This window comes from Lissotriton vulgaris, unplaced genomic scaffold, assembly GCF_964263255.1.
Source record: "Lissotriton vulgaris unplaced genomic scaffold, aLisVul1.2 SCAFFOLD_1066, whole genome shotgun sequence".
Lineage (NCBI taxonomy): Eukaryota > Metazoa > Chordata > Amphibia > Caudata > Salamandridae > Lissotriton > Lissotriton vulgaris.
In genome coordinates, this window is record NW_028248228.1 from 481,448 (window position 1) to 490,256 (window position 8,809).

The following is an 8,809-nucleotide window of genomic DNA, read 5'->3' on the forward strand; positions in this document are numbered from 1 at the left end:
TTCACAAAAGGAACAGAAATGAAACATAATGAGAAACATTACAAAAGAACAGATTGCAAAAGCATACGTTACGTTACATAAGGTAAAAGTGACATTTGTGAGCAAACAAAATACATGAGGTAGTAAAAATTGTGAGCAACCAAAAATACATGAGGTAGTAAAGGTAATAGTGACAATTGTGAGCAAACAAAATACATGAGGTAGTAAAAATTGTGCGCAGCCAAAAATACATGAGGTAGTAAAAAGTGCACAGGAGGAAAAAGTGACAAGTGTGCAGTTACAAGAGAAAACAAAGAATCATTTGTATCATGGTATAATACTGCAAAAGGTGCTAGACACTCCGGCACAAAAACAAGCGTTATGTAGGCAGAGGTGGCACTTGTGCCAGTATCAAAGGTAAAAACATGTGAGAGGTTGCAAATCGTGTGTTACAATGGCAAAGTGGTGTGTGCATGTTACAAAAGGCATACCAAAATGCATTGGGAAACAAGGGACATATGCTGAAAAGCCCCATGGGCGAGACAAATAATGTTAAAAGAGATCCTGGACTGAATGGGAAGCCAGTGTAAGTTTCTTCTGGCTAGCGAGGCCGAGGCAAGCCTGGGGAGATTAAGGACCATCTTTGCCGCCTTATTCTGGACCATTTACAAACGATGAATAAAGCTCTTATTTATACCCTCATAAAGGGTGTTGCAATAGTCCAGTCTTGAGGAAACTAATGCCACAGTGGCTTGTTTCCGAGCATCGGGGGAAAGATAGTGGGCAATCTTTCTTAGAACCCTGATGATGCCGCAGCAGGTGGAAACAGTCCTGCTGACCAGACGTTCAAAAGAAATCGTGGTGTCTATAAGCACCCCTAGGTACCTAGCGAACTGGGGGGGGGGGGGCGGGCAATCCCCAAGGGAGGGTGGCCACTAGTCATTTGACCAGATATCCTGATTACCCCCAAAAATCGACACCTCCGTTTTCTCCCAGGGGTTTTAAGTCTCTTCAGTGACACAAGCTGCAATAATAGTTTTTGTCGTTGCAAAAAAATATGAATGGCCGACGAGTTTCTGTAGGTCAAAGAATGGAAGGGCTGGGGAACTGTCAGTCATCTCACTGCTAAGCAGAGCAGTGTCATGCTTCATCCTCCATCAGGCCTCTGATCATGACCACTAGCTGTTCTCTCGCTAAATTGATGTGTGTACCTTAGGTGCATTACCCAATTGGAACTGGGCCACCTTATCAGACCCTGTAACTCAGGGCATCGGTGTACCCAGGGCCTACCAGGGGCTGAAGCATGTATTATGCCACCCCTGGGTGGCCAGCTAAATCTGACACAACTGGCTGCGCGACAGCTGGGGCAACGTGGCGTACTCGCCCGTTGCTTTAGGTATAGTATCCCTATATCTAACCCTAAAATGGACACCCGAGTTCCTACCAGTCACTCCTCTGGCAGGCCTTGACAATCCTGAAGGCAGAGTGCGTGGAATCGTGTGAATTGGGCTCTGGCACGAGCCGAGCCCGGTTGCAGCTTGCGGAGCCAAGATCCAATGGCTGTTCCATGATAACGCGTACCATATTAGTAACTTCGGTATCGCGTTATCAAGACATGTCGAGTAAGGTGTCATACGAATCGGGATGCTGACCCCTCACCAATGCTGGCGACGAGGTTAGCATTCCGCCCTTCTAGAGGGACACAACATGTACGTAACTGTGAACCCCGGTTAAAGTTAACTGAAGCCTCAGCTCCACAAAATGGATGCTGCCACCACAGACACGAGTCTGACCTCCTGCTGCTGGGAGTCCTTCCAGCGAGGAGAGCTTGGACAAAGGGTTTCCTGTCCGGGGCGGTGTTCGCACCATCCCAGACAGGGTTTTGTGTATCCTGGGTAGGCAGGGCTTTACAAGAAGGTGACTGCGGAGTGGCACCCCGGTGCTCACTACGCATCTGCCGGTTAGAACTAGTTCCAGGGGCGCGCAGCCCCTGACCTGGGGAAAGTCCGGCAGGGGAGAGGGGTGTAACTACCCCCCTTCCTGGTCCCACCCCTAGGGCAGGACCTAGTCATGTACCCACCCCTTTCTTTAGGATAAAGGCAGGAGCAGGAACCCTTCCAAATTAGATCATCTTTGAATCAAGAATACTTTCCACGAAAGGAACTCTCGACTCTTCTCAAGATTTCTCCCTTGTGGCTAAGGAGTAGTCACCCTGCATCCGCAGGCACCATCTAAGAACTCTGTGGTTTGCTGCAAGTCCTTCCTCAGGAATCCGACTGCCCAGCTCGACGAGAACCAGCTTCCCTGGCACCTCTGACCTCTACCCACATCGTCAGCTCAGCTGAGATCTGTGGGTGCGACGAGACCTCGAGGGACCGGCCATCATCAAGACCTGCACGATTTCTTAGCCAGCACGACCACCGAGGGATCCTCTGGTGAGTGCTCTGGGGTCCGAGAAGCCCCGACCCTGAGCAGCTCCAGCATCGAAGTGCAGCCTCCCAGCATCTCCACGATCTGCGTGGGGCCCTTCTGCTCTCCGCTGTTCAGCACGTTGTCTGGTCACTAGCCGCTGGCTTGTGACCTTCTTGACGACACTCGACAACCAACGCTGCTGGTCTGGTTGCTCCAGACTGGCCTTTGCTCCCTTCTGCGAGAGGAGCACCCTGGACCCTCCTGGTCCACTCAAGACGCCATTTTAGGCCCACCACGTGGCCCTGAAATTTGCCAAGGCTTGTTGCCCCAATCCTGGGCCCAGCGACGCCGACAGCCTCAACCTTCGTGGGACAGCTCGCACCTCCATCCTGGTCGCCGACAACGCCTCCTGGTCCGTGAGACTGCAGAGCCTAGCGTCGCCCACTCACCTAGTCGAGGTGACGATCATCGGTGCCCTCCTGGTACCCTCTGACTACTGGCTAGTAGTACGAACTTGGTCCCCTCTGCTTTCAGGTGTCATCCATCTCTGATCCAGGCTTGGATCTCTACGAACTATTTCCACTGGTCGCCGGCCTGCAACTCCTTCCTCCGGCTCCCGGCTCGTCAGCGAAGACTCCCGACGTCTGTAAAGACTTGTGCAGCCGCAGCCCTTGGGGCTAGGTAACTTCGGCATTTCGGTGCCCGCATAGCCTCCTTAGATAAGGGTCCCGAGTCCCTCGCTTCCGACTTGCCTTATCGGGTCCGCCCGAGACCACTAAACTTTCCGTGCCCTCGGGCACTTGTATTGATTGTGCACTTGAAGTATTTTCTTAAGAGTTTCGTTGTGTGCTTAGTACCCTGTCCTCATAAAGAGTACAGGGCTGTTGTGATTCTAATAAATACACTGTTTATTTTCATAACACTTGTGTGGTGTCCTTTCACTTGGTGTTCAAGGGGTATGTGATGGTATAACAGCTGGCTTAACACGCCCTCTAGAGTTTAGCCCGAAGACTGCTCGTATCCATGCTACTAGGATAGCTGGTCTAAGGTTGACTTACAACCAATCACCATAAGGGTCGTTTGGACCGATGCATAGTGATCACTAGAATAGTGAGCACTGCATATCGGGCCAACTTCTCACATCCAGTTCCATTTTTTAAGTATTTGACACTATATTGAATTTAGAACCTTTGTTTTTTATGGTCATGAGTCACCAGAATACTAAAACCGTGTCTTTTATTTTCAAGGTCAATTAAGTAATGGTCACCAGCTTGGAAGCTCTGTTAATTCTTCAGTATTTTTCATTGATCTGCACGTGTGGCTGGTTTGGGTCTGCCCCCTGCATCTATCCCGATAACTCGCACAGGTAAGGACCTTGTAGCAGCAACATGATAACCCCATACTCGTCTGTAAGATGTGCGCTCCGAGGCAGCTATCGGATCATATTTGTGAAAGAAGCAAGCGCCAATATCTGCTATGTACATGTGTTAAATAAAACAGTCACATCACTGTATACTGTTCCGGAGGTTCAGTCCCAGAGTCATTATCTATAACTGAACGCAGACACCCTAGGAAGCATGTGCTCTTAAGACAAGTTGCGTTCACTCACCTGAAGGTGACATGCTTCATCATTGGGCTATACTCCTCACCACGCCAGCGCTACAATGCCTGGCAGGCACCACAAGAGGGCACTTTGTCGGAGATCTTTTATTAAGTACCCCGGATGAGCATAGTAGGACACAGAATGTTTGTGTCATAAGATGTGAGATTGGGGAAAGTCTGAATATAAGATCAACTATCGACCAGTTCCCGCAATATAGTTAAAGTGATCTTCCTCGTCCATGTTGAGATTAAAAACGGTGGCAGAGAAATTGAGGAACTAATGGCCCCTATCACTGTGTGAAAGTGTCTATCATCTATGGACCTGCTCGTAAGCTGGGGTCTATACTTTTTTCATGCCCTGTGTAGTCATGGAGCAATCTGTTGGCATTTTATCAGGACCAAAAATGGGAAAATGGGTAAATGAGACCTAATCTTCTCCACAGCATGAGTATCTCTGTAACTCAAAGCCCTGCACCGTGCATAGGTGATACGGTGCCTATTAACATCTGGTGAGCAACAGGTGAGCACTGCCAAACAGAGTGCACTAGATACGGTAACCCTCCTAAAATGCAGGAGATACTGACTTATCCATTAGCGAGGACGCCGCATCAGAGGGCAACTGGTTTGAAAAGCACATGCTTCCATATAATGTCTGTGGGACTGAACCTCCAGAACAGTATACTGTGAGTTAATTTATATGAAGATTGTGTATACTGGACTGTCATTTTCCTCAGCATCTTTTGTGCTATATAAAATAAAACACTACACACCGGGAGGCCTACACATCTATCATACATGTAATGCAAAAATAGCAAAAGGCCAAGCAAAGTAACAAGTGACAATTGTCTTTGCAATGGACGAGAGCATCCACCCTAAAGCAATTTGGAGAATATAATGCTAATGCTACACAATGTATTTTTATACACTTTTCTCCTAATACAAGTTCAATGAAACATGAACACATGATAGAAACAGTTACTGAAACAACACTAATGAGTAGGAGGCAGGATCTTCTCTCGAGAGCAATGTGCGGAGTCTGTGAGGTGCAGATAAAAGATACACAGAAAAGCTGCAGAATTCATTGTTTCTGGAAATAACACTTGTTTGTCAATATTCAATTACTACAAGATGCAGGAAAGTGTGAAGATGGAAATGACTAAATAAGATGGTTCTGGGCCCTAATAGAATCATGTAACTTTGCAGGCATATTAAGGCGAACAGAGACATCAAATTTATTGTAATTTGGTAATGTAATATATCAATGCACGTGATGGCATTCATGGGTAACCAATTATCGGTATTTAAGAAACCAGTATATCCAGTTATGCTTTCTCCATTCCTTCTTCCCAGTGGCCACCACTGCTATTAGCCAGCCATATTCAGCCGTGCCTCCTGTGACTTGGAATCCTGCATTTAATCAGTATGTTATGTTATGTTATGTTAATAACTTTTATTCAGCGCACAGCTGCCCCAGCGAAGGGGCGTCCTGGCGCCTGATCAAGTACCACAACATAACAAATCGCCGCTGAGAAGAGGAGATCAGTTAACAGAGGTAAACAGATGGGTCTTAATCGCACGTCTGAAGAGAGTCAGGCTATTCAGGGCACGGATATGGACATGAAGGGAGTTCCATAATCCAGCCGCCATAACGCGAAAAGAGCGACCTCCTATCCTACTCAGTCTGAATCTAGGCGTGTTCGCTAGATGAAGAGATTCCGACCTGAGAGACCGCCTGGGGACATATGGGGAAACAAGACCCATCAGGGCAGGAGGAGACGAGAGTTTCAAGATCTTAAATGTCAGACAGAGTGCCTTAAATTTGATTCTCTGTCTGACCGGCAGCCAGTGCAGGGAGGTCAAGACTGCAGATACAGAGCACCGTCTCGGGAGGCCCACAATGGCCCGCGCAGCAGCATTCTGCACCCTCTGCAGTCTAGTCGTCTCGGCCTGATTAACGCCGAGCAACAGAGCACTCCCGTAGTCCAGCCGGGAAAGAATGGAGGCTTGGACCACCAGTTGCCGAGTAGGGGGGTCGAAGAATTTGAGGACAGGTCTCAGTCCTCGCAGAATCCCATAACAGGTGGCTGCGATCTTCTTAGTATGGCTGGTAAAAGAAAGGTTGGAGTCCAGCCAGACCCCCAAGTTCTTCACTTCGGCCGCTGGAATGGGAGTCACCCCCAATTCAGGAGGCCACCATTGATCTCCCCACAATTCCGCTTGCTTTCCTAAAATCAGGACTTCGGTTTTCTTGGCGTTTAACTGTAAACAGTTAATACGCATCCAATCCGCCACGGCTAGAAGCCCTGCGCGAAACCTGGGGGCAGTTACCTCAGGGTCCCCACTGAGTGTCACCGCCAGCTGCGTGTCGTCGGCGTACGATGTCATGGTTAAGCCAGATTGTCTAACTACAGCAGCCAGCGGTTTCACATACAAGTTGAACAGCGTGGGGCTCAACGCAGATCCCTGAGGGACTCCTAACCCCAGAGGATGGAAAGAGGACTGACCAGGTGGAATGGCCACTTTAAAAAACCGGTCCGAAAGGAAAGAGCGGAACCATTGAAGAGCTTTCCCCTCAAGTCCCACTTCCTCCAGCCTCCGCAACAGAATGCCATGAGACACCGTATCAAATGCGGCGCTCAGGTCTAACAGAAGTACCCAAGGTTGTCAATGCTTCTAGCCAAATCCAGTCACTGGTGCCACTCGCACCCCTCCACCCTTGGATCTGTTATTCTATTAGCCAGCTCCAGTCAGTAGTAGCCCCTTGGGCCTGTATGTAAGCCTACTAGCCAGCTCCTGTTAGTACTGGCCCCTGGGACCTGTTATCATTCTAGCCAACTTGAGTCATTAGTAGCACCTTGGGACTAGTGATCATACTAACCAACTTCAGTCAGTATTGCCCCCCTGAGAGCTATTATCTAGCTAGGTAACTCCAGTCAGGAGGGACCCCTGTACCTTAAATCCTGCAAATATTCAAAACCAGAGGTCAGCTCCTTTGCCAACCAGGTCCTGTCAATATTGACATGTATTGTTACCCTGCTTGTAATGAATACCAGAGGCCAGCGTTCTTGCTAGCCAGCTCCAGTCACCAGTGGCCCGTCACATATTATCCTCAATAGGATCAATGCCCAAGGCCTGTGCAGCTGCTAACCTCCTCTAGTCAGTAGTGACCTCCCAGACCTGTTATTCTGCATATAATCAGCAAGGCTTCGGCCATAATACCACTCACCCCACATCCTTATGGTATATTAGCAATGTAATTTATTTACTTACATCATAAGGTAGGTACCGCACTATATCACACGATGCCAAAGACAAATAAAATCAAAAATTGCCTAACCATTCAGCACTCCACCATGTCAAAAATGACCAAATCACACCAAGCACTATAACCTGCCACATCACATGGCATACTCAGCCACAACATGACCAGATACCACGGCAGATATTTGGGGCCATTAATCCTCTGTTCGAGGCATGTATGCTGTAGATGCACATGCTTTGCACACTCCTGCCAACTTGTGTTGGGTCCGGATGTTTGCAAGTTGTTTTTCTTCGAAGAAGTCTTTCCAGTCGCGAGGTAAGGTGACTCCTCCTTTCGGTGATAGTGCGCATGGGCATTGACTCCATTGTTGTTTTTTACCCCAAACTGGTTCAGATGTGTATTGCTGCGCTCTGAAACCGCTCTTCGGGTTCCTCTCAGTGTGCAGTCCACTTTACCCTCAACGGTATTGATTAGGTACGCGTTTCCCTGTTCTCCGCGTTTCAAATCGATCAACAAACTCTCCATTTTCGATCGAAAACCTTGTGGGCAATCATCGGGCCTTGCTGCATAGGGCCAGCCATCTGCAAATGAAACGGATTTCATTTCTGTCCTGGGTGGCACGCCAAGTACCCTCGCATTGACCTACATCAAGTTTGTAACTTGCGCCTCTCTCCAGAGCACAAGGAGGAAGACTGCAACACTTGTAAGTCGTTTCGGTCCAAGAGGACTCTACCCGATCATCAGACTCGATGACGAGAGAGGAAGCGTCAAAGCATTCAACACACTCTGGATATCTTTGCAGAAGAATCTGACCAAGAAGAGATAGAAGCGTCCTCTGTAGAAGAAGAGGCCCTCTCGATTCCAGAGTCCGATTCCGTGCTCGAAATCTATCTGGATTCCCAAGATGTGCCTTCAGGACATGCTTTCGGGGGAAGAATCCGACCAAGACGAGATAGAAGCGTCCGCCGTAGAAGAAGAGGTCCATCTCTGTGCCAGAGCGCAATCGTTGGGGCATGCTGGGCAGCCATGTGATTGCAATTTTACGTCATGCCAGTACCATTGGCGACTGACCAAATGTATAGGTTATCATGCGCCCTTTCTGACAACTAAAGAGGCCTAATAAACAGCATTTGGGTGTCAGCTCAATACTTAGTTGTGTGGCATGCACCATTTCTTCGACAGCTATTTGCCAGAAGGAGTGTATTGCATCGCAGGATCATGGTTAATGTAAGAAATCAGCCCCCACAGTGTTGCAGCGCAAGCATATATCTGGGCAAGACCCGACCATTCGATGAAGGCCTTGTGGCGTTAAGTAGGTTCTTCGCAGAAAATTATAATGTATCAGTTGAAAATGGGCATTACTAGAAACCATGCGTGTTAGTTCACAGGCCCGCTACCGGTCTTGATCTTCCATTGGAATGTCAAAGTCTAAATTCCAGGCCTCGGTCCGTGTGTAGTGCCTACTGTATCTGATCGCATTGTACTGTAAAAATCCATAATTAGGTGTCTACAAGTGCCATAGGTTAGCAGTATTTCCAGGGTTTGAACATGCAG